Source organism: Chiloscyllium punctatum, chromosome 51 (assembly GCF_047496795.1).
Source record: "Chiloscyllium punctatum isolate Juve2018m chromosome 51, sChiPun1.3, whole genome shotgun sequence".
Lineage (NCBI taxonomy): Eukaryota > Metazoa > Chordata > Chondrichthyes > Orectolobiformes > Hemiscylliidae > Chiloscyllium > Chiloscyllium punctatum.
In genome coordinates, this window is record NC_092789.1 from 51,206,488 (window position 1) to 51,233,921 (window position 27,434).

A 27,434-nucleotide genomic window follows, 5' to 3' on the forward strand; every position below is an offset into this window, starting at 1 on the left:
ATTCAGTTGATGTCATTTAGGAAAATACAGAAAAGGCATTGCCAGATTACCTGTTGTGTTTCTGTTAGACACGGTTAAAATATTTAAAGTGAAAATGCAGGAAAAAGCAAAAACCAAACCCATCAAACAGAACTAACTTGACTTCGATAATTTAAACAGCGTGAAAACATTGTGTTTAAAACTAGACAGAGCTGTTCTCTGTTTACCGGCATCGGTTCACCTTCGTTGGTTGGATTGTTGGTTTACAACGCAGTGTGATACCAACAACACAGATTCAATTCCCATCACTAATTTGTGTTTACTATCAACGGCTCTCCTTCTCAACCTCTTTCTACGACTGCGGTCTGTTGGCTCTCAGGTTAGATCACCACCAGTGGCTTCACTCGAATGAGGGAGCAGCCCCTATGTTCTGGTAAGACTGTGTGGACAAAGCAACAACTCTATCAACGGCAGCAACCCCAACGACCATACTTCAGTTCCAGGTATGTTTAGCAGCAAGCGCGCACCCACATCTTACTCCATACTGAAAAATACCCAATTACTGTTACGACCTATTTTCTCTTCGTTTCCAATTTCAGTGAGATTCCTTATCTTTCCCGTCATGAATATTGAAACCAGATTCATAGCAGGCCAATGTTCCAAACGTTGTATTCAGATTTCAGCTCAAGAACATACGTACACCTCAGCTGCTGTTTGAATAAGTTTATCATCTTTCCGCTCTCTTCACAGTTAAAACTGTTGAAATATTGCAAAGGTGGACAAGCCTGGAGAGCGTGGAAAGACATAATAGGCACTGAGCATGATTGTGTAATTAATGTTTGGGAAAATCAGGAAGATCAGCACCATCTACCATTTACAATGACATGTGTAAGCTGATCACTTTCTGGTTTTACATTTCCACTCCTTGCTTTCCATTCAAGCTTGAATGCATCAGTCTGCACTGACAGCAAGCGGTTAATTGATTTGATGGCTGGATATTGAAAGGGATATCGAATTAAGTTCAGAAAAAGTAATAGAATCAGAGAGTGGATAAAATGCCATAGAACAGGGAACATTACAGCGCAGTACAGGCTAGTTGGCACTCGATGTTGCGCTGATCTGTGAAACCAATTTAAAGCCCGTCTAGCTGACATCATTCCATTTTCATACATATGTTTATCCAATGACCATTTAAGTTTACTTAATGTTGGCAAGCCTATTACTGTTGCAGACAGGACGTTACACGCCCCTACTACTCTCTGAGTAAACAACTATGTCTGACAACGGTCCCATATCAATCACTCCAAAATTTAAAGCTATTATAGACTCCCACTAACCACCTGATCTAACCCTCTGATTATCATATGTGCTTTGAATAAGTCATCTGTCAAACCTCTTCTTTCTTAACAAAAATAGCCTTAGGTTCCTCAGCGTTTCCTCATAAGACCTTCCCTACATACCATGCAGCATACGAGTAAATCTCATCTGAACCGTCTCAAACGCTTACACATCGTTTCCTTCAAAGTGTTGACCAGACCTGAGTACGCAATCCACAATATCCCAAGTGCAGCAGCATCAGAGATTTGAACAGTTGCAACATAAACGCATGGCACCGAAGCTCAATTCCTCTTGCAATAAAAATTAAAACACAATATGCCGACTAAACAGCCCTATCAACCCGGGCGGCAACGTTCAGGAATATATGCACATGAGCAGTGAGAGCTCACTGCTAATCCACACTACCAATAGACATACCATTTGCTCAGTACTCTGTATTCTTCCTCCTTGTTTCAAAGAGAACCACTTCACACGTTTGCGCATTGAACTCCATTTGCTACCTCACAACCCAGCTCTGCAGTTTATCTATGTCCCTCTGTAACCTATAACATTCTTTAGCACGATCCGCAACTCTACCAACCTTACTATCTTCCGTAAATTTACTAACTCATCCTTCTACGCCCTGATCCAGGTAATTTATAAAATTGATAAAGAGCAGTGAGCCCAAAACTGATCATTGCGATGCACCATTCGTACGTGAACTCCAGGTTGAGCATTTCCAATCAACCACCACTATCTTCTTTCTTTCAGCTAGCCAATTTATGATCTCGCCGCTAAATCATCCTCAATGTCATGCCTCCATATTTTGTGCAATAGCTGAGCGTGAGGCACCTTATCAAACGCCTTACTGAAATCCAGATGCACCACCACAACCGCTTTGACTTCATCCAGCTGTTTGGTCACCTTTTCAAAGAGCTCAATCATTTTGGTGAGGCATGATCTAACTTTCACAAAACCGTCTTGGCTATCCCTTTCCGAATTATTTCTTTCTAGATGATTACAAATACTATCTCTTACAACCTTTTCCAACACTATACCAAAACTGAATTAAGGCTGAACGGTCTTTCAGAACGAGAATTGTCTCTACTATCCTTCTTGTGATAGGGGACAACATTTGTTGTCCTCCAGTCTCCCGGCACTAATCCTGTCGACAATGCTGACAAAAAGATCAAGGACTCTGCAACCACCTCCCGGGCATGCCAGAAAGAATTCCAGGGTAAATTCCATCCAGCACAGGGGACCTACCTATTTTCACATTTTCCAGAAATGCCATCTCCACGTTCTTATGAACCAGAATCCGATCTAGTCTTGTAGCCTCTATCTGAGCATGCACCTCGACACATTGTGTTTTTCCAATTTGAATACTTACGAAAACAATTGATTTGGCTCTTCCTCGCTCTGTTCATAGACCATGCACATCTTCCCACAACACTTCTTGATTGGCCCTAATCTTTCTCTACTTATTCTTTTATTACTGATGCAAGAAAGCTTGAGTTTTTTCCTTGATCATATCTGCCACTGAATTTTCCTGTCTCCTCTTGTCTCTTCTTGGCGCTGTATTTAGGTCACTCCTGGCTAAGTTTTAAATCAAAAGTGCCCTAACTGAACGTTTACCTCTCATTCTAACATAAACGTTCTTCTTCCTCTGCAAGAAAACTAAACAATACCGTCACTGTGAATGAACTAAGAGTATTGTTCATGTCAAAATATTTTAATATATAAACACGATTCTGACCCTCGTGGCGGCCTGGAATGACTTTATAAATTTCTTGAGAAAATGTTTGATTATCGGCTCCCTGCAAAAATATATAAGTCTGGAGAATCTGGGTTGGATTTTTGTCTCGCTGTATTGCTGTTCCAAACAATGACAGCAGTATTGTAGCGGCAGCAACAGAGGCAGAAAGTGCTGGAAAAGCTCATCAGCTTCGGCAACATCTGTGGACAGAATTCAGATTTAATATTTCGGAAACGAGTGAAATTCCCTCTGACTGTAACTCTGTTATCTCTCCACAGGTTGTCCCAGACCTGCTCAGCTTTTCCACCATTTTCTCTTTTTGTTTCTGATTTTCCGAATCTGCAGTTCTTTCAGTTTAATTTGTCATGCAACTGTAGTGGCAGCAATGTCCCCAGTGTTACAGTTGGATCAGATTGAGAGCAGCAAACGGAGCTGTGACAGGAAGTACATTATACACAAATCTCAATGAATTCCATGGTGTTCTGAGCACTTCTTAGAGCTCAAGGAGCTGAAAGAAGATGGTTGCACCTTGACGCCTGTGACTACCTGGCATCAGCTCACTGTTGATGATTGTTGATGACTTGACTTGATTTATTGTGGCTAATGACTGATAGATTGGAGATGGCTGGAATTAATAGAATAATCGAATCTTCAAGCATGGAATGAGGCTTTCCACGTTTTCTGTCTGAATATCTTTGAAAGTGTTGTCCAATTCTTACTTCACCATCTGCAGCCTCGGGCCGAGTCAATCCACTGTCAATAGTAACTCGATGTTTCTGATAATACTGATGGCTGTTTTGGAGAGCACATGTTGAAATATTGAAATATCAAGGATGAAAAGAAAAATATTGCAAACTTTTTATTTGGACTTGATGGATTAGCCATAAGAAAAAAACACAGTAGAAACAGTTTAATGCTTGGTTATTGATCATCAGTTACAGAAATGAAATGGTTTCGTGCCATCTCACATAACGACTATTTCTTTTGTTTTGTTACATTCAGAGGTAAACCATCTGTAGATTCAGTAGCTCAGTCTCCAGTGTCATTATCTATGTTAGAAAAGACTTCACTGTTTTAGAGTGTAAATATATGGTTTTGGTTGGCAACACCATGACATTGTACTGACAAAAACCGGGATAGACCAAAAGCCAGATCATAACCAAAACTACATGACTGGGATAAAGATGAAAGCGCCCGCTTATAATTCTACAATGTCGATTTATTTCATTGTGAGCATCCTGAGTGTGTCGAACGGGATGATTTATGACTGCACAACGAGGCATCCATCAATTCGATGTCAGGTAACCGCAGGAAACATCTCCATGAGTGTTTGAATCTGTCTACATGAGTAATTTCATTAGAACTGCCAGATTTGAATAGAGGCCAACGTTCCAAAAAGACAGATAGTATTTGTGATCTTCACGACAAGGCCTCTCCAGTGCACAGAAGTAGATGCCCAACTCTCACACTCGAGCATCAGTTACACATAGAGTGCCAAGTTTTCATGCTAAAATGAATGATGCGTTCTCTAGGTGAGGTATGGTCCATTAAATGTATTGTAATTATCAATGTGGGATTTATCCTGCTGCTAGTGAGGAACAGATCGATGATGCCGACTATCCTTCGGTAACAAGTGGTTGCTTTGCAGAATTTCATACCATTTCACTGCCAGTGGCAGTTTGGAAGTCTTCGCTCTGCAGAAAACTCATCAACTTCATAGACACGGTAAAGTTTCCACAGACTGACGAAACCCAAAGGCTGCTTTCTGATTGTTTAGAGACGTTTTCCTGTTTTTGAACCTGAGGCTCAGAGAAGGAGAATCCTTAATGGTAGGCTCAGCCAGTGCAAGAATAGCAACCATGCTCATGTCATCACTGTACATCGTAAATGAGACACCCGGCTAAATGAACTAACAATAAGAGCATATGACCATAAGACATAGGAGTGGAAGGAAGGCCATTTTACTCTTCGTGTGAACTCTGTCATTCAATCATGGGTGATGGCATTTCAACGACAATTACCCGCACTCTCCCCATAGCCCTTAATTCCTTGTGAGATCAAGAAATTAACAATCTCTGCCTTGAAGACGTTTAAATTCCCGGCGTCCACTGCGCTTAATGGCAATGAGTTCCACATGCTCACAACACTCTGGCTGTCGAATTGTTTCCTCATTTCCACGGCTGTGCCCAGTGGTCCTAGTAACCCCAACTAACGGAAACATATTCCCAGCATCCACACTTCCCAAGCCACGGAGCATCTTGTAAGTTTCTATCAGATCTCCCCTCAGCCTTCACTACACTAAATACAACGCCAGGATGCTAAGCCGTTTACCGTACGTTAGGCCATTTACCGTACGTTAGGATCATCTGTGTGAATCGCCACTGGACATGCTCTATTATTAGTATTTCGTTCCTGAGGTGTAGGGCCTAGACTTGGAAACAGTATTGTTCATGGGGCCTAACTTGAGCTTTATAAAATCTCAGTAGCACATCGCTGCTTTTATATTCGAATCGTCTTGAAATAGACGACAAAATTATATTTGTTTTTTTATAACTTCGGATTCAACCAGCAGGTCGACCTTTGGAGAATCCTGGACTAGAACCCCCAAAACCAATACCCAAATGTAACACGTCAGAAGATTTCAACCAAGGGATGCTCTTGCAGGACGAAGTGCTGATTTAACTGATCTCTGTGTTATTTACACTGCAGCCGCCAGACTAATGTATGTGGGACATTAGATAACAGAATTGGAAGAAGGGATCCCCAAGAATTAACAAAAATGTAGAAAGATCATCAGAATCAAACAGTCCAGAATGTACCACAAATAGGTTTATGAATATAATTTATTTTAATATAATTTGGATGAATGTATTTCTCATTTATTCTTAAATATATGCATTACGTATTATGTGTTGCTTTGATATTTTATTGATAAACCTGTGACTCAGCCTTTACGACCGAATTACTGTCTATTCTTGGATATACCAGCATCCTCCAGTGGACACCAACTGAAAATCAGTGTAGATTTTTGAATCGGATCTGCTGTATTTCTGTAGTGCTTTGGATTTCATGGCACAGGAATAATCGGTGGAATCGGAAAAGATCCCCGGAGATAGTTGAATAAATCAATTTGGGTTCTTAATTGAAAGCAGAAGAGAACTTATCTAATAAATCTTTGAACATATAAACTAAGCGACATCTCGTAAATGAATGGCTCGCCAATTCCCCATGAAACTTGAAGTACCAGAATAAAGTTTGAGTAACAGCTGCTGAGTAAATGTAATTCAGAATTGTCCTTTGTCCTTCTGGAATAATTAAGTCATAGTGATCCTGGAAACACCTTATCTTTTAAATTACTTCCTGAAACATAATATCGAATTAATTAGAGATCTGGCATGATTGTAATCGGCATCATAGAAACTGAACGGTTAACAGGCAGCATGATTGAAATAACGAGTAAAGAAAACTGGGTGCACATAATGTTTTGTTTAGATATTCACATGAATGACAAAATGTTTTAGTAAAATTGAAACGTCCAGTATGAAGAATTAGACCAAAATAGATGAAGACCTTCTTGCACTTACTGGTAAAATGAAGAGCACATCCAGAAAAACAGGATTAGTTGGTCTCTCAGATCTGACGACAATTCTTTACCAATCAACATTATCTCTAGCTCAATGACTGTAGCGAACTGTTTGTTTTTCTCCCCTGTCTGTTTGTCTCCAAACCTCCTGCTCTCTTTTAATCACCATGGTAATGTGACTTCAGTCTATTGGGCTCTCTGTTTCTCCCAGAAGCTGGAAAGTGTAAATTGTTGAAAACTCAATTCCTTCTCCATTTCCATTTCATCAAGTTTACCATATGCAGTGCAACTTTCATGGAGCATTTAAAACAGACAAAATATGTTTACTATTCAGGGAGTGGCCAAGTTTAATATTGAAACAGCTGCATTCAAATCCTCTTGTATTTGGAGTACGGGTTAATCATTTAATGTAGTCATAATGTCACTTGACTTTTTATCCAGATTTAATGGCTGGCGTTTGGGGACATGGGAATTGATGACAAAGGTTGAATTTCGTAGAAATCTGGGATGAAAGCAAAAGTTGGCCTCACAGTGTCCATGTGGCAGTTGCTATTTGTTGTCAAAATTCTTTTCGGCACTAATATCATCAGCGAAGGTAATCTGGCATGCTTACATATTCTGGACAACATTGGTCGAAACTATAACCCGTGTGGACCTATGCTCAACCACACTTTGGCCGGGGATTTTGTTTTAAGGGGGTATGCATATTCACAATGTACAAAACATGCAATTCATTATATTTCATTACGTTGACGTCGTTCCAAACACATTTGCTTAATTTGATGCCATGTTTGAAGAGAAACGTTTCTATCTCCCCCTCAGATTCACTTGGTTTCTTTGTATTTGTTTATCTCTGTTTCTCAGTCTCTATGCGTCCATTCTCCTGCATGCACTTTTCTGATTGAATGTTTAATCCAGTTCTTCGAAGTCATTGCGTTACATCTCCCTGTTTTCACCGAACTCTGAACGTCTTCTTTCCTCCTCTTTATCTCTCCACATGTCCAAACGTATCTGTCCTTATCTGTCATTGCCAGAGGTGGTGCACATTGAAGATTTACTGATTTGTAGCCACTCATGAAAGGAACATTCACAGCATTTATTGGACTTGTTCGGTCGACGTCGGAAAACAAGCTTGTTGGTGAACATAGCCACAAGTGAGTTTTCCAAATCCAAAGACACTGTCCTGGGCCATATAACTGCACATGGATAAATGGCTTCACGGGAAGCGAAAGCGAAAGTAATTGGGGAGTTTCCCACCATGTCGACAAAAAAAGTAGAACGTTTCCAAGGTTTGAGTCGAGAATGGGAACAATTTCTGGCTGTAACAGCTGCTCATTCTTTGAGGTTGTTTAGGCTTTGGAGATGATTTCCTCGAATTCCAAGTGCAGCAATTACTGTTTTCTGTGCTGTGGATTGTTTTGGAACTATGGAGAGAAATGTAAAGTCAAAACAACATCACTTTTAAAAGGAAGCAAACAGCCAAAGGAAGCACATGGTGATGTCAGTGCAGGAGAGAAAGGGAGAAAGAAAACAACATTGCTTACCGACAGAACAGTGAACTTCTGCAGTTGCTGCTTTTACTGCACAATCCATATATTGCCAGACATTGGAGTGCGTCAGGGAAAATTAAAGAAAAAAACAATGACATTCACAACTTATCTTGCAGCAAAGTATATGCCAGTGATTACAGAACAGAAACAGAAAAGTCGATTTTAAGTGTGGCCTTCAAGTAAGTCTGCAGTCTTGAAGAGTGTTTGGTCTTTCTTGACTATATGTTTTATTGAACTAAGTTTCATGATTAAACTTTAAATATAAGGCATAAGTTTTAATTTAACCTGGAGAAGAAATTTATTTAGAGGATTAAGACAGTGCTATTTTCTTGGTCTGTAGGTTGAAAGATTCAAAAATGTTTACGGGTTACCGTGGATTATATCTGCAATAAATGCCGTTGGTTGTGAATCCTATCAGACCGAATAGATCATTTAGAGAGTTAGTTAGAGGGAATAAGGAATTTACAAGAGCAAGAATATATGATGGATAGCAGTTACATGAATAGGGAAAGTCTCAGAAACAGTCACATAGATAGGATAACTTCAGACAAGGTAGTAGAGCTAGGCAGATAGAGTAGGAGTCTTCATAATTCAAACACGTATGTTTTTTTTGGAAAATGTCGGGGTTGATGAATTCTCAGGAGAAGGTAGCACGAATAGCCTAATTTCTGGTATTGAGACTGGCTGTAATGTAATGAGAGGTACTTCGTGATGCAAGCAATCGATTGTGTTCGGGGACTGTCTAATCCGAGGTAAAGACAGACGTTTCTGTGACCAGCAGTGAAAAATGAGAATGGTGTTTTGCTTCACTTGTGCCAGGATCAAGGATGTCTCAGAGAGAGTTCAGAATGTTCTGTTGGGGAAGAGGAGCTAACTGGATATCATTGTTCATATTGGAACCAATGACATAGGTGCGAAAATGTTGAGATTCTGGAGGGAGATTAAAGAGAGTTAGGCAGAATTTTTTTTAAAACAAGGAGGTTCTCAAGAGTAGTAATATCTGGTGCTACGAACTAGTGACAGCAGGAATAGGAGGATAGAGCAGATGGGTGCAAGATGAGGAGCTGGTGTATGGGAGAATGATTCACATATTTGGATCATTGGAAGCTGTTTTGGTGCAGAAGTGACCTGGTCAACAAGGACCGATTGCACGTCAATTGAAAGGCGACTGATATAATGGCAGGGAGATTTGCTCCAGCAGTTCTGGAGGATTTAAGTTGGTATCGTGGTGGGGAGGTACCCAGGGATGCATTAATGAAAGGGATCAATTTGAGACTGATACAATTGAGAACAAAGGTGAGTCAAACAATTAGGGCAGGCAGGGACAAAGCAGAGAACAAGCTCGGGCTGATAAATTAAACTGCATTTATTTCAATGCATGACGCCTAACAAGAAAAGCAGATGAACTCAGGGCATGATTACGAGCATGGGACTTGGATATCGTAGCAATTGCAGAAACATGGCTCAGGGATGGACAGGACGGCAAATTAATGTTTCAGGATACACAATCTACAGGACGGTTAGAAAAGGAAATAAGAGAGGAGTGGGAGTGGCGTTTCTGATAAGGGTTAGCTTTACAACTGAACTGAGGGTGGATATTAATGGAAATAAATCCAGGGAAGTTATTTGGGTGCAACTGAGAAATAGGAAAAGTAAATATCTCCTTATTTGGCTTGTGCTATAGACCCCCTAATAGTCAGAGGGAAATTGACAACAAATTTGTAAGGAGATATCAGTTATTGTAAAAATAATAAAGTGGATATGTAAGGAATTTTAACTTCCTAAATATAGACTGTGATTATCATCGTGCTAAGTGTTTAGATGGAGAGGAATTTGTTAAGTGTGTACAAGAAAATGTTCTGTTTCAGTATGTGGATGTACCTACAAGAGAAATTGGATAACTTGACCTACTACTATTGGGAAATGAGGCAGAGCAGGTGACTTAGGTGGAGCAATTTAGGGCCCACGACCATAATAGTATTAGTTTTAAAATAGTGATGAAAAAGAATATTCAATCTCTTCCAGTAGCTCAAACTGTGCAAGCCTGGAAACACCCTTGCAATTATTTTCTGAACCCTTTCAAGCTTCACAACCCCTTCCAAAATGAGTGAGAACAGAATTGTGCATAATATTGCAAATGTAGTCGAATTAATGTTATAACATGCCTTGAGTTCATCTGCTTTCCCTGTTCGGTCTCTTGTGTTGAAATAAATGCAGATTAATTTGGCAGTTCTGCCTCATTTTCTGCTTTATCCCTGCCTGCACTGACTGTCTTGCTCCGTTACCCACGTGTACCAATCTCAGACTGATTTCTTTCAACACTGTGTTTCCACCGTCCACTGACACTCCGGCACTTTATTCATTTTAATCCCTCCGAGCAACTTTAACATATCTCCCTGCCAGTGCATTAGTCACCTTCTCATTTAGGTGCAATTCGTCCTTCTTTCCAGATCACTTAAACCACAGAAGTCATTAAAAACTGAACTCCTGGCAACATTCTGGTAAAACTCTTCCGAACCTTCTGCAGTTTAGTAATATCCTTCATATAACATGGAGAGCAGAACTGGAAGGAGTACTCCAGAAGAGGCCTCACCAATCTCCTGTACAGTCTGACGTGATGGCTCAACTCATATATACAAAGGTCTAAGCAATGACAGCAAGCATGCTAAACGCTTTTTTTAAGCCACCATACGTAAATGGGACGCAACCTTCAAAAATATACGAACTTGAAACACCAGGTCTCTCTTCTACAATATTGCCGAAGGACCTACTTGCAATCGTTTAAGTCTTGTCTTTGTTTGTTTTACCAAATCATAATTCCTTGCAAACTACATTGCCCACTGTTCAGTCCATTGGCTCAATTGATCCAGATCTCTTTAAAATCTAAGACAGCCATCTTCACTGTCCACTAATCAGCAAACTTGTTGTTAAGTGCAGCACTACCCACTATGATTTCTATATTCTCCTCGAAATACGTTTTATAAGTTTCACTATGCTGTCTCTTTAAAAATGTTATTCTCTACTGATATTGTTTTGAGCACAGTTTGTAAAAGCAGAAGTGCCTAAGTGTTTCGCTTTAGGCAGTCTGTAGATTATCTGAAAACAAAACGGTTAACAATGCAGGGGGAGTGCGTACTTCTCCCAGCTCAGGCTGTTTCTAGATTTTTTTTGCTGTAGCAGTCCAAAGATGTTTGAGTACTAACAGGTTGAAATCTTTATTAAATGATTCCTTACTGACTTTTCTTGAACTTTCTATGGATGTTGCTCCGTTCTGCCCGCACGAATCTGTGTTTGACTTGACCTTTTTGCCACGGGGTGTGTTTATGATTTGTTATGATATTGCATTAGTAAATTGGTTATGTTACTGTATCGAATATTTGGCGAAGTTTTCCAAATGTTAAGTTAACTTAAGTTTCGTTTTCTTTTGCGTGTGTTTTAACTGTAATTTCTAAATCAATACACTGGTTTGCTTATAGCCGAGTGGTTTGACCAGTTGCATCACGCCTGCAACACCCACTACACACGGACATGTACGATAAGAAGAACGTTAGGGTCTCGGCTACATTTCTAAAATATTTTTAAGTTGGTCTCGCCTGGTCCATAATAGAAGTGACAAGCAAGAGTGGACCCAGTACTGATCCCTATGGCATTTCGCTGCCTACAGTCCTCCAGTCTGAATGACCTAACACAATAATACTCCCCTGTCTCCTGCTGTTGAATCAATTTTGTATCCAATTGGTATGGTCACCTTAATTTCCATATGATAAAACTTTGCGAATTTCTTTTCCATGTGGAAACTTGGCAAAGGCTTTACTAACGTCCAAGAAAACAATATCTGCTGCTGTGCCCTCATCAATCTTCTTGGCTACTTCATGGAAAAACTCAATCATGTTTTCAGACAGGATTTCCCTCGCACGAAATCATGCTGACAATTCTTAATTATACTTTGTCTCTTCAAATGCATATACATTCTATCTTTTAGAATCATTTTCAACTAATTTCACACCATCCAAGTCACACTCACAGGTCAACAGATCCCAGGATTCTCCTTACATCTTCTATTAAAGAAGGCAAAATATCAGCTAACCTACACTCAGTTGGTGTCTCACCAATATTTATCGATGGTACGAATATTGAATAATGAGTACTGGGCGAATAGCAAGTTTCTTAGTTGTATCGATGAGCAGAGACATATGCGTTTCCATGTACATAGATCCCTGAAAGTTGCCAATCAGATTGATAGGACCCTTAAGAAGGCATATGGTGAGTAACCTTTTATTGGTACAACGATTGAGTTTTGGAGCCATGAGGCCATGTTGCAAATATACAAAACTCTGGTGTGGCTGCACTTGAGCACTGCGTACATTTCTGGTCACCACATTACCAGGAATATGTGGAAGCTTTCGAAGGTTTTAACAGGAGATTCACTAGGATGTTGCCTGGCATGGAGTGAAGGCTGAGGGACTTGATGCATTTTCGTTAGAGAAAAGATGGGTGAAAGGTGACTTAATTGAGGTATATAAGATAGTCAGAGGGTAAGATAGGGTGGACAGTGACAGCCTTTTTCCTCAAATGGTAATGGCTGGCATGAAGGGACATAGCATTTTTTTTTAGTGCGAGCAGCAGCTGAGTTTAAACGAACCCGAAGGCTTCAGCTAAGGTAAGACAGTTTGTTTTGAAACTACTTACCAGTAGCGGGCAGCGGTGTTTTGTTTTTCTTCTTCTTCACAGAAAGAACGGGAGCAGCAGGAGGAAGTAACGACGACCACAGGGGCAGCCGGGAAGGAATGCAGTCAGTATATAAATCAGGAAGTAATAAAGTAATTAACTAAGCAGAGATGGCTGGGCAAGTGGTATGCTGTAGCTGTATGATGTGGGAGCTGGCTGATCCCATTGTGAATGGCAGTGACCACATCTGCAGTAAGTGTTGGTTGCTGGAAGAACTCCGGATCAGAAATGATGATCTGGAATCTGAGCTTCAAACCCTGTGGCACATCCGGGAGGGGGACAGTTACCTGGATGGTTTGTTTCAGGAGGCAGTCACACCTGGGAGATTAAGTAATTCACATTCAGTTAGTGATCAGGGACATCAGAATGTGACTCTAAGTGAGACAGGTGGGGGAACCTGAGTTCAGGAGTGCAGGGGCCTTAGCCTTTGACAGTGTCCAATAGGTATGAGATTCTTGCTCCCTGTACGGATGAGGAAAAGGGCTCTGGACAGGATGAGCCAGCTGACCACGGCAGCATGATGCAGTAGGCCATTCAAGAGGGGGGAGCAAAAAGATAAGTAGTTGTTATAGGGGGTTCTATAATTAGGGGTACAGATAGTATCCTTTGCAAGCCGGATCGGGAGTCTCGCATGGTGTGATGCCTACCCGCTGCCAAGGTGCGGGACATCTATGACCGGCTTGAAAGGATATTGGAGCGGGAGGGGGAGGATCCAGTTGTTGTGGTCCACGTTGGGACTAACAACATATGCAGAGCTAGGGTGGAAGACCTGTTTGGGGATTATCGAGCACTAGGAAGGAAATTGAAGTACAGGTAATCAAGGGTCATAATCTCCGGATTACTGCCCGAGCCACGTGCCAATTGGCATAGGGACAAGTAAATTAGGGAAGTAAACACGTGGCTAAGGGATTGGTGTAAGAAAAAGGGATTCCACTTCATGGGGCATTGGCATCAGTTTTGGAACGGGGGAATCTGTACCGTTGGGACGGTCTCCACCTGAACTGATCAGGTACCAATGTTCTAGAGAAGAGGTTAAATAGGGTGGTCAGTAGGGCTTTAAATTTCTGAGTTAGGGGGAAGCGAAAGTGAAAGTGACAGGGAGTGTGGAGTTAAATGGAAAGATAAGCAGCAGGATAGCACATGTGCAGGCAGATTTAAAATTGAAACAGACTGGGAATGCAGCAAAAAGGAAGGATAACTTAGGACATCTTATGATTTCCAACATCTCTAATGATAAGAAAGTTAGCATTAAGCCACTTTACCTGAATGCTCGTAGCAATCATAACAAAGCAGATGAACTAATGGCACAGATCATCGTGAATGATTATGATGTGGCAGGCATCACAGAGACATGTTTACAGGGGGTTCAGGACTGGCAGTTAAACATCCAAGGGTTTTCAACTTATCGAAAAGACAGGGAGGTGGGCAGAGGGGCCGGGGTTGCCTTGTTAGTTAAGAACAAAATTAAATCTATCGCACTGATTGACGTAGTGTCGAATGATGTGAGGTCTGTGTGGGTGGAATTGAGGATCCACAAAGGCAAAAACCCATAGTGGGATTTATGCACAGCCCTCCTAACAGTGGTCACGACCAGGGACGCAACATGTACCGGGAAATAGAAAAGGCATGTCAGAAATGCAAGGTCACGGTGATCATGGGAGACTTCAATATGCAGGTTGACGAGGTAAATAATTTTGCCAGTGGATTAAAAGAAAGGGAATTCATGGAATGATTACAGGATGGCTTTCTGGAACAGCTTGTCATGGAGCCGATAAGGGAGCAGGCTATTTTGGACCTAGTACTATGTAATGAACCAGACTTTATAAAAAAATCGTAGCGTAAGGGAACACTTAGGAAGCAGCGATCATAATGTGGTAGATTTCAGTCTGCAGTTTGAAAGAGAGAAGGCAAAATCGGATGTAATGGTGTTTCAGTTAAATAAAGGTAATTATGCCGCCATGAGAGAGGAACTGACGAAAATAGACTGGAAGCAGAGTCTAGCAGGGAAGACATGAGAGCAAAAATGGCAGGGGTTTGTGGGTATAATTGAGGACACTGTACAGAAGTTCATCCCCAAGAAGAGAAAGATTATCTGGGGAGGGATTAGACAGCCATGGCTGACAAAAGAAGTCAGGAAATCTATCAAAGAAAAAGAGAGATCCTATAAAGTGGCCAAAAGAACTGGGAAATCAAAAGATTGGGAAGGCTACAAAAACAAACAGAGGATAACAAAGAGAGAAATAAGGAAGGAGAGGATCAAATATGAAGGTAGGCTAACCAGTAATATTAGAAATGATAGTAAAAGTTTCTTTCAATACATAAGAAACAAACGACAGGCAAAAGAAGACAATGGGCCGCTTCAAACTGATGCTGGAAGGTTAGTGATGGGAGATAAGGAAATAGCAGGAGAACTTAATAAGTACTTTGCATCAGTCTTCGCAGTGGAAGACATGAGTAATATCCCAACAAGTAAAGGGAGTCAGCGGGCTGAGTTGAATATGGTTGCCATTACAAAAGAGAAAGTGCTAGAAAACCTAAAAGGTCTTAAAATTGATAAATCTCCTGGCCCCGATGGGCTACATCCTAGAGTTCTGAGGGAGGTGGCTGAGGAAATAGCGGAGGCGTTGGTTGAGATCTTTCAAAAGTCACTGGAGTCAGGGAAAGTCCAAGATGATTGGAAGTTCACTGTTGTAACCCCGTTGTTCAAGAAAGGATCAAGACAGAAGATGGAAAATTTTGGCGAATTAACCGAACCTCAGTTATTGGTAAAATTCTAGAATCCATCATTAAGGATGAGGTTTCTAAATTCTTGGAAGAGCAAGGTCGGATTAGAACAAGTCAACATGGATTTAGTAAGGGGAGGTCGTGCCTGACAAACCTGTTGGAGTGCTTTGAAGCGGTGACAAGTAGGTCAGACCGGGGAAACCCAGTGGATCTGGTCTACATACACTTCGAAAAGGCATTTGATAAGGTGCCAAATGGGAGGCTGCTGAGCAAGGTGAGGCCCCATGGTGTTCGAGGTGAGTCACTGGTATGGATTGAGGATTGGCTGTCTGACAGAAGACAGAGAGTTGGGATAAAAGGTTCTTATTCGGAATGGCAGCCAGTGACAAGCGGTGTCCCGCAGGGTTCAGTGTTGGGGCCACAGCTGTTCACGTTATATATTAATGATCTGGATGAAGGGACTGGGGGTATTCTAGCGAAGTTTACCGACACAAAGTTAGGTGGACAGGCAGGTAGTACTGAGGATGTGGGGAGGCTGCAGAAGGACCGAGACAGTTTTGAAGAGTGGTCCAGGAAATGGCTGATGGAATTCAATGTGAGGAAATGCGAAGTCTTGCACTTTGGAAAAAAAGAATACAAGCATAGACTACTTTCTAAACGGTGAGAAAATTCCTAAAGCCAAAGTACAGACGGATCTGGGAGTGCTAGTTGAGGATTCTCTAATGGTAAACACGCAGGTTGAGTCCGTGATTAAGAAAGCGAATGCAATGTTGTCAATTATCTCAAGTGGGTTGGAATATAAAAACACTGTTGTGCACTGAGATTTTAGAAAGCTCTGATTAAGCCCCATTTGGAGTACTGTGTCCAGTTTTGGTCCCCACATCTCAGGAAGGACATACTGGCACTGGAGCGTGTCCAGCGGAGATTCACATGGATGATCCCTGGAATGGTAAGTCCAACATATGAGGAACGGCTGAGGATGCTGGGATTGTATTAATTGGAGTTTAGAAGATTAAGGGGAGATCTAATAGAAACTTACAAGATAAAACATGGCTTGGAGAGGGTGGACACTAGGAAATTATTTCCGTTAGGCAAGGAGACTAGGACCCGTGGACACAGCCTTAGAATTAGAGTGGGTAAATTCAGAACAGAAATGCGGAGACATTTCTTCAGCCAGAGAGTGGTGGGCCTATGGAGTTCATTGCCACAGAGTGCAGTCGAGGCTGGGAAGATAAATATCTTCAAGGCAGAAATTGATAAATTCTTAATGTCACAAGTAATTAAGGGCTACGGGGAGAATGCGGGTAAGTGGAGTTGAAATGCCTATCAGCCATGATTGAATGGCGGAGTGGACTCGATGGGACGAATGGCCTTCCTTCCGCTCCTATGTCTTATGGTCTTATAGTCTTATTAAATTGAGTGGTCATCGATATCGGACAGGCACCAGAGGTAGTTTCTTTATTCAGACAGTAGGAGGAGTGTGGAACAGACTGCCTGCAACAATAGTCGATTCGCCAACTTTATGGTCATTTAAGTGGTCATTGGATAAACATATGGATGAACATGGAATAGTGTAGCTAAGACGGGCGAAAGATTGGTTTCAGAGGTCGGCGTAACATGGAGAGTCCAAGGGCCTGTACTGCGCTGTGAGATTGTATGTTGTATGTTTTGTGTACTTAATACCAAGAGAAGGTCTAGTTTTATTCCGTATGTGATAGGAACATTCACGTATTCATTCAGAAAGTTTTATTTAACACAGTTGACAAGTCCTGCACTGTCCAAAGCTTATCACTAACGTTGCACTAGCCAATGTGTTGAACAGGATAAACAAGTACTCTTAAAACTATATCATTCTTAATTATATCTGAGATCTCTCGACATATTTATTCCTCAAATTCTTATCACTTTTAGGAGCACCAGTGCACAAGTCCAACAAAATAATCATTGCCTATTTATTTCTTGTTACAATCCATACGTTTTCACTGAACCATTTTTCAGAAATATCTTCTCGTTAAACTATTATATTTCCTATAATCAAAATCACTACACTGTCGTCCCGTTCCCTTTTTTTCTATCCTTGCAATGACACCTGTGACCCGGTACATTTAGGAAACAGTCCTGTCAATCACTCATTAAAGTTTCTAAAGCAATAAAAATGTCCTAATTCCATGTTTCCAAGCATGTCCTGAGTTCATTTGCCTGACCTATGTGAAGACTTTTACAGAATCATTTCGTCCTCTGAATTGCTGTTGTCTGTCTTTAATAAGTAACGTGAGACTTTGAGTTCTGAATCTATTCTTATCTATCTTCTTATTTACTCAGCCACTTGTTTTACTATCACCCCCACTCCTTAATTGTTGACAGTCTTCCTTGGTAAAATTAGCAAATACTTCTGCTAGGTTTTTGTTTCCTTTCCTGCAGGTGAAACACATTTCTAAAGTAACTTCTTCTGCCCCAGACGGGATCCCAATGATCGGAATACAGAATCGCTTCACATTGCATCAATTCTTCAGCCATTTATTTATCTCTTTTTATTTTTATTCTTTCCCTCATTTGAGATTGGAAAGCGGAGTAAACCAGAGATGAGCTACTTATGAGTTTCCATTCTTTTTTAGATTAGATTAGATTACTTACACTGTGGAAACAGGCCCTTCGGCCCAACAAGTCCACACCGACCCTCCAAAGCGTAACCCACCCATACCCCTACATTGACCCCATATCTAACACTACGGGCAATTTAGCATGGCCAATTCACCTGGCCTGCACATCTTTGGACAGTGGGAGGAAACCAGAGCACCCGGAGGAAACCCACGCAGACACGGGGAGAACTTGCAAACTCCACACAGTCAGTCGCCTGAGGTAGGAATTGGACCCGGGTCTCTGGCGCTGTGAGGCAGCAGTGCTAACCACTGTGCCAGCGTGCTGTTTCGGAATCTTCTACGGATCCTCTTATATAACTCTGCAAAGCCTGAAACTTTTCCCGAACTGCGTTATTCCAGTAACGCGGAGAATAACTTCTGGGATCGCACTTTCCCCTTCGACAATATAATTAATTTTTTGTACCTTTAATCCTGGCACGAGGAAAGCAACATACTATCCTAGATTAACTGCCACTACAGCAGTGTCTTATGTCTGTTTCCTTGGCAGTGGTATCCACTCTAACAATTCGTCATTTAAATTTTATCAAATCCTGACTAAAATACGATTCATTCTTTTTATCTGACTGTCCTTTTCATTTTTCTTTCTCTGGGGCTATCCATTCCAACAGTGCCTAAAACTGAGCATCTGTGTGAAAGAGATTTCTGAACTATATTCTTAGACAGATCCTGCTCTGTAGTCACATGTCTAAATCTGCTAGCCATTTCATTCTCTGTCTATTGTATACCCTCGATGTCATTGAATATGGAAAGAAGCTTTCATTAGCATATTATGTGTTGAATAAATTGACGTTCCAAACGAAAATATTTAATATTAAGAACGCAGAAAATTAAAACACAATAAATAACAAATTCAAACTTATAATTCTGAAATAAAATTACTCACTGAACAACCAAGTTTTAAAGAAAAGACTTATTCTCAAGTGGTCCAGTAGACAATTTTCAAACTTCTATTAAAAACAAAATACTCACTTGCAGGGACATCCATGTGTGACCTTCCACAAGAGCTCCCGAGGTAGAGGGTTGTGAAGATGGAGTCAATGGAAGGGAGCTTGTTTTTCGTGATGGTTTGGGCCGCATTCACAATTATGTGCAATTCTAGATCTTAGGCATAGCAGTTGCCATAACTAGCTGTGCTGGCTCTAGATCGGATGCTTTCTATTGTGTATCCATAAAACGATGTAAGAGGCATTGAAAATATGCTGGCTTTCCCTAACTGCCTGGGGAATCAAGGCGTTGGTGTGCTTTCTTGACTGTTGATTCGACTGGGATGGTCCAGCGTAAACTGTTGGTGATATTTACTGCAAGGACAAATAATGTTTGGATAATTTCAGGATCAACGTTAAGTGGCAGACTCTCCACGACTCAGACATTTTTAAAAATGAAACATGATGCTGTGTTGGCCCAATTTTTTTTTGTGTATTTGCTTCCGAAAGACATCATGATATAATACCGAGTAACACTGAACTTTCGGACATTATTCCTATGCTATCCAGGGTATGTAATGTCACCTAGCCGCTGTCTGTTCTGTCAGAGGAATCTTGGAAATTTGAAAACACTTGTTGTCATTCTCAATCTCAATAATCTGCTGTCATATCTCAGCATATGCTGAATTTACTTTATTGTGTCATCAGACGTGTTTGTTGACTCCAGTCAGTTTAAGTTGACTGCGAATTAAGTAAAAACTTTGGATTCGTTACAAACACCATCTTTCCCGAATGGTAAATTCTGATTAAGAAAGCAGGGTTGAACAAGAAAACCAGAAGTAACGCAGAATTCCAAATCTCCGTCTTGCCTCTCTGGATGCGTTCTACCACATGCTCAACACTTATGTTCATACTTCTATGTGCCATTGTCAAACTTCATGTATCTTGGAAATAACTGTAAACCAACAATTCGGCATGTTAAAAAGGTTCCTAAAATTCTATTAGTCAGCTAGCTCACTTTCCACGCTGTTCTCCATGGGCACTTGTCATTTTGTTAGCTTTTTGTGCAGTACCACAAGAAACATCTTTGAAAATACAATCATGTCACGGCTAAAATTTTCCTTTTTGTCCGGCTTGCCACCTTTACAATAAAGTCAACATGTTTGGCAGACATGAATTCCCTATCATGTTTTGAGACCAAAATACTTGATTTTATTGTGGATTTCAATGTGCTCTACAAAGGGCAATTCAAAGGAACAGTTTTACTTAAATAATGTTTCTTTATTTCCTATTTTGAATGAAATAATTTAGTAATAATTCCAAATGTCAAAGTGTTTTTTTTATCCTTTTGGGAAGAGTAGGACATGCAGCAGTTGGAATGTTCATTTACAGACATGACATGATTACATTTGGCAGAATCTTCATCCCAATATTTCGTAAATCAGCCGAACCTTGTGATTACATTCATAATTTTAAACATTGCCCGGACTCAGAACCAGTTCAATAAACCTCTGCTGAATGCCTTCGAATGACTACCAATATATTTGCGAAATAAAAAATGCGAGAGACATCCGTTAGAGACATGTTGTGCTTTGGAGAGGAAAACCGAAAATGCCTGAAATGTGAATGGAGCGTTTTCATACGAAACAGCATAACTTTGAAATGATATAGTTCATTTGGCGTTATGAGAGCCGAACTTTTCTTTGCTCTCTATGACAGCGGTTCTTATCAGTAGCCTCTGAGCAAGTCCAACTTAGAAAAGTAAGTTACTTGCCCCAATGTTTCGACACAGTCCTCCATCCGTGGAATTGGAAATGCACCAGTCTTTGTAATGGCGTTGGCATTGCGAAATTCTACACATAACCATTGTGTGCCATCTGGCTTTGGCTCCATTACTATGGGTGAGCTCAATCACTGTAACTCACTTCGATTATGCCGTCTTGGAGCATGCTTTCTATCTCCTTCTGAACCTATGCCAACTTTCGAGGGTTAAAGCGATAAGGATGTTGCTTCATCGGAACCGCATCTCCCGTACCCACATAATGCATAAGGTTAGTAATTCCCAGTCTATTTCCGCACATCTCCCCATTTGATTGTAATAACGAATTAAACGCCATTTCGATTTTCTTATGAAAGTTAACTCAATAATTTATGCCAATTTGTTTACAACGTCCTCATTGTCCAATTTGATTTGAGGAATGTCAATTCGGAATCATCTGAATATGGTTCTTCCTTCGTTTCTGCAATTATTAACCGCTTCTCCTCTTGCTTTCCTTCCCTATCAAAATGCCTTTTAAATATATTCACATTACACACTGTGTGACATTTCTTCGTGTCTGGAGTCCTTATAAAGTAATTCACCTCACTCAATTTCTTCTCAATTTTATAAGTTCCACTAAATCTTGGTTTTAAAGGTTTACGTTTCAGGAAGTAACACCAATATCTTATCCCCAGTTGCAAAATTGCGACTTTGTGATTTCGTATCCGCTTTCTGTTTCATTGTATGCTGTGATACTTTTAAATTCTGTCCACCCAACATTCCAGCTCCATTTCATCGTTCTCTAAAACTTGACACGTATTCCAAATGGATCGCCTCTGAATTCTGACTTATTGATTTCTCCTTAATCAAGTTCAAATGAACTGATTTTTTTTTTCTCCATTCCTTCTGTGCATGTCTGATTGCAAAATTTTTAAACGGAGCTTCCTTAACCCAACCAACTGAAAAATCATTACCAGAAGCCCTCAACATGGTCTGTAGTGGATGGTGCCACCTCTCTTGCGCTCCGAGCGATTCCAGATGGTACGCAGTCGATTTGAATTGTTTAATCCTGAAGTTATCCACAACTGCGTTGAATAGTTTGAATGTGAATTTTGATCGTTGATCTGACTTAATCTCTATTTGTAGTCCGTATCAAGAAAGAAATCTGAAGTAATTCTTCTGCAATGATATTGCATAATGGGAGTGCCTCTAGAAATGAAGTCGACACAATCATTATTGTTAATAAATACTTATTCACACTTTTTTGCTTGAATTAGGGGACCTACAAAATTAATCAAGTCTCCTGCTAACGTTTCATCATATGCTTGAATAGCTACTAAAGGTGCACATTTTTTCCTGCCTGTGGTTTTCTGATTAGCTGACATGTATGACACGCCTGGTAAAATTCAATGACATTTTTGTTTATTCCAGACCAGGAAAAATGTCTTTGTATTTTAGCCTGTGTTTTCGTAGTCCCTAAATGACCTCAAAACGGTAGCTCATACGCCATTGACAGTACCTCTTTTCTGTAGCCTACTGGCAAAACGATTTGAAGTATCTCTGCATATTTCTCATCTCCTTGAATGTGTGGTGGTCGCTATTTCCTCATGAAGACATGATTTCTAAAATAGTAACACACAGGAATGCATTTACTTTCTTCAATTGTGGGTGCTTTTTGATATAACTGTTTTAACTCCTCATCTTCCTGCTGTAATTCAATCAGCTTCGTAGAGCTAAAAATGCCTGTGTGTTTGCCGATTTACTCCTTCTCTGTTCCACTTATCTGATCAAAGTGTGTTTCCGATAACACTATGAGAGCTTCCTTTTTGTGCCTTTTGATCTCTCCTGATTCAGCTTATGCATCTGTGATCTTCTGATCACACAATCACGGAAAAGTCCTTAATAAACATTCTCCATGTCCTCAGTTCCCTGCATCACCACTGTCTTTTCAACTTCAGTAGGCAGCACGCCTACCCATGAATCAGCCATATCATTTGAAAGGAAAAATTGTATTCTGAAAGCTGTTAGCCAAGTAGCAACAAATTCCCCAATTGTCTGGATTCTCTAGCCTCACTTTGCATAACAGAAAACTTTTTGTCTCAGCATTAATTCATGTTACGAGTACTTTCTCTGGCAATGTTCTCACAGGAATGCATATCTCCTCATCCTTCAGCATTAAAGAATGAGATGATATTGTGTCCCTTAATATTGTAACCAACTTACCTATTACTCGTGGCCTATGTGAATTCACATTACCCTTGCATATATATGTATATGCAGATCTTGCACTTCCCGCTAAATCAACCTCTGATCATATTGTGTAATCTTAGGCATTTGTCTAACGTCCCATGCACCTTTTCTTCTCAGTCCAACAAAACTTCCAGGCTTATCTGATTTTCCTACATCTGGCTTCCTCCTAGCCTACCAACACTGTGAATATGTCAGGTCCACAATATTACAATAAAAACACCGGAGCTTTTTAACTTCTTTGTGCATCACAAGCGTTTGTTCTTTGTCCTGTGGTAAGTTATCCGCAAATCTTGCACTGACATCTAGCTTTCTCTTTTCACATAAGGATTGATCTTTGCCTCAATTTTTAAATCCCTCGTGGACTTAAATTGATTCTGGAAGCCAAACCAAGATTTATGGATTATCTGATAATCATCAGCTAATTCAGTTGTTAACCTTGCTGTTTTGATTCTCAGCTCTTCCACATGAGTTTGCACGACTTTGTCACAAAGCCAACATTCCAAACTTGTAATCTGACATCCCTTTTGAAGTGTCTGTTTTTGATATTCAAACACGTTCTCATTTTCTCTCTGTTCTCTTGCTGTCGTTTTTTCCCTCTCTTCTGCTTTTAATCGTAACTCAAACTGTTTCTTTTCTGCTGCCCTTTCCTTAGCCCTCACCTCGAAGTCAATCTGCTTCATTTGCAATTGAAATCTTGCTAACTCTATAGATTCTGAGGGTTTCTCGAGCAAGTGCAAGTGCTGAGCTACTGCTGTAATTAACTGTCCTTTCCTCACAGAAGCAGCCAATTGCAATTCCAGCTTCTCTGACAATTCTTGCAACTTGGTCTTTTTCACGTTGTGCAAATCTTCCAAAGTCACTGCGTACACATCCACAAAAGTTTTGGCGACTGAAAGAGCTATTCCTATCCCATTTTTTTGTGTATTGAACCAAACCCTCATCCGATATAATGACACTGACATCCACCACTCTTTGCGTAAAATACCGCAAAGAGCCCCCAATCTGTCATGGACTCGGCCAGACCACTGAAAACATTCTTAAGCAGGTAGCCCCAGATCATAAATTAACAATTTGTTCCGGTAGTGTACAGGGAAATTTACCATGAGTAAGATAGGTTGACTCTTAGATTTTAAAACAGAGAAAGAAAAATCAAAAAGTTGCACAATGGAACAGAAAGAACAGAATAAAGAATCCCTACAGAACTCATTCTATCCAAAAACACTTAATTATGCTCTTGCGAATATATATAACAGTCGCAATAAGCGAACTCCCTTTAAAAGAAACAATATAAATGGAACACCTGCTTACAAGTTGGAGTTGAATTGCAGAAAAGAGAAAGAGTTTCCTCACAGCTTCCTCTTGAGCATCCCAGTCCAAGACTGAACTGAAACTGCTCAGCTCGGCTGAAGAGCTGACCACTCCCCTTTCAGTATACAGCTCACTTCCAAATAATAATAAACAGATGGCCTCTCTCATTATTCTTTTCATCAAACCAAACCAGGGTGATCGGAGACCAGCGAAGGTGAAAGTGAGGTCTGCAGATGCTGGAGGTCAGAGTCTGGATTAGAGTAGTTGTGGAAAAGCACAGCATGTCAAGCAGCATCCCAAGAGCAGGAAAATCGACGGTTCAGGCAAAACCCCTTCATCAGGAAGGGCTTCTGGATGAAGGGATTTTGCCTGAAACATCGATTTTCCTGCTCCATGGATGCTGCCGGACCTGCTGTGCTTTTCCAGCACCACTCTGATGGGAACCCGGCCCGGTTTATTGCCGCTCTGAAAATGAATCAAGGACAGAGTCTCATTGAGACGAGGCCCAGCGTTTAGCGCCTAGCTTCGTGATGCACTATGTTTGGCATGATCTGCCTGTATAGGTCGCAAAGCAACAATTTTAACTGTACTTCGGTACATGTGTTAGCAATCAATCTACCAATAGCTAGAACCCTATATTCTGTATTCTGTTCTATTTCCCGGATGTAAGGTATGATTTGCTTGGGTTGCACGAAAAATATTACCTTTGAACGGTATATCGGTTCATCTGACAAAAATCAATCACATTAAGGCAATTAAAATCAAATCAAATTAAATTGAATCAATTGAGGAGAGAAGGAGAATTAATGGCATTCACCTGTGCTTGTGACACTACATGGGACAGCTCTATATTTTTCGATTACCTGCTGAACTGAAGGACGAAGTTGCGTGTCCTGCTCTAGAAACACTTCAGGGGTTATGACCTTGATTCAAATTTTACTAAAAACCGTTCTTCTTTGGACCTCCAGACGGAAAATAAATGAAATAGTTTAAACATTTCACATCTGCACTTGATTGATGGTTCACTGCATAATTGCACCCGCTTGGACACACAGTTGTAAGACGCGCTCACACTGCTTTAAAAGCTCCCTTTCAAGTCTATGTCATAACTACTGTTTTGGAGGCTTCGTTCGAACTTCAGACAGATGCATTCATGATGTACGAGATGCCGTCAGGGTTTCAAAACTGTATCATTGCTGAAATAAAATTAACTTCACTTCAAGTTGTCTTATAAATGTCACCCAAGTTGTGCAGACAGTGGTCTTGCGTTTCTTTCAGTCTTTCCAACTGCCTGATTGATCCTGAGTAAGACACAATATGATGTCTACTCTGTCCAATCTCTTAAACGGAGAACAAATTGACTTTTGACCAGCATCCCATTCATTAGTCGAAAGAATAAACGAACGTGAAATAACTTGGTTAATTGCAGGTCAGATCATGCTTATTGCGTCTCATATTCAGTTTCTATTAAGGTCGAGCTAAAGAGCATATAATTGGAATCTCTCAACTTTTATCGATGACCACTCAAAAAATAACAACTGTAAGAGGAGCCAGTTTAATTTCATACAAAAGCATGCTGAGCGAACGACGCTGCTAATCGTCACACCTGTAGATTCCTTAACTGGTAAATTCATTTTTAAAATATAAAACAGAAAAATTTCGAACCTGTATCATACATTAAAGGGATAAAACAAATATAAATATATATATATCCCGAGTGAAGAAAATTGATATCAATGCTTCTTTCACATTACTGTTTGCTGAAGGCTGCTTGGGATGTTTAACATGATTCCTAGAGTCACAAAGGACGGGAGGCCAGATGTGATTTTTTTTCCCTGAAAGACAGGCAAACAAACCTCATTATACTGGGTGTGTTGTTTTTAGGTTAGCATGTGCTTATTACAAATAGAATTTCTGGAGAATTTCCACTCCATCGAAGTACATTTAGGCAAAGACCTTTGAAAGCCAAAGCCTGTCAAATGTTTGCTAAAGGTGTTTAATTTGTCCAATCAAGCAACCCTCTTCTTCAGTCCATGCAGTGCTTCATACCTTCCAGGGAGACATTGAATTGATGTGCTTAGGTTAAGATGTGAGTTCTGGGAAACAAAGACGTTGTGCTGAAACTAACCTTAGGTAGCGAAGTGCACAATTTTCAGAAGTGTTACAAATTCACTATTAAAGCCAATGATATTCCTGTCATTTTCTGTTGCCAGTGGTATCCATCTCAATTTTCTAAAGACTGATTAATGGACTTGAAATGTTGAATTTGCTTTTGCTCCACAGATGTTGCCAGATATTCTGAGTTCCTCCAGCAAATTCTGCTTTCTTTCATATCTCCACATCCCCAGTTCTTTGGTTGTTGCCGATTGGCAAGGTTTTGCTGCTGTGAAATAAATGCAGCAGACACATAGGCATTTCCAACAAAATGTTTATTTTCAGCCAAAGTGGATAAATCAGATGACCCGTTCTGCCAAACTTAGCCAAAGCACAACGTTTGCATTCCAGCGAATACAACTGCTTTTCTGAGATGCACAAAGACTTTGAACTAGATTGATTCTGGACAAAACCAGTACTGTCTCCCATATGACTGCATTCACTGGATTTTGATCAAATGGTTTCTCAGTTGGTTCACTCTTTCGAAATTATATTTTGTTATTTCTTTCTGGACGTTTAATGTAATATTGTTTTATTAATTTAAGCAGACCATTTCTGAAAGCAAAGAAATATGCAAATGCAGATGGCAGTGCTCAAGATCTTTATGAGAATCATAAAAAAACGAATTAGCACTGTTATTCTATGAGCAGTTTTGTATGGCAGGTGGAAAGGCAGGTGGGGAGAGCCTGGAGCATGTTCAAGAATTCACCCGTATGATTAGAACTGAATGTAAATTATATAAA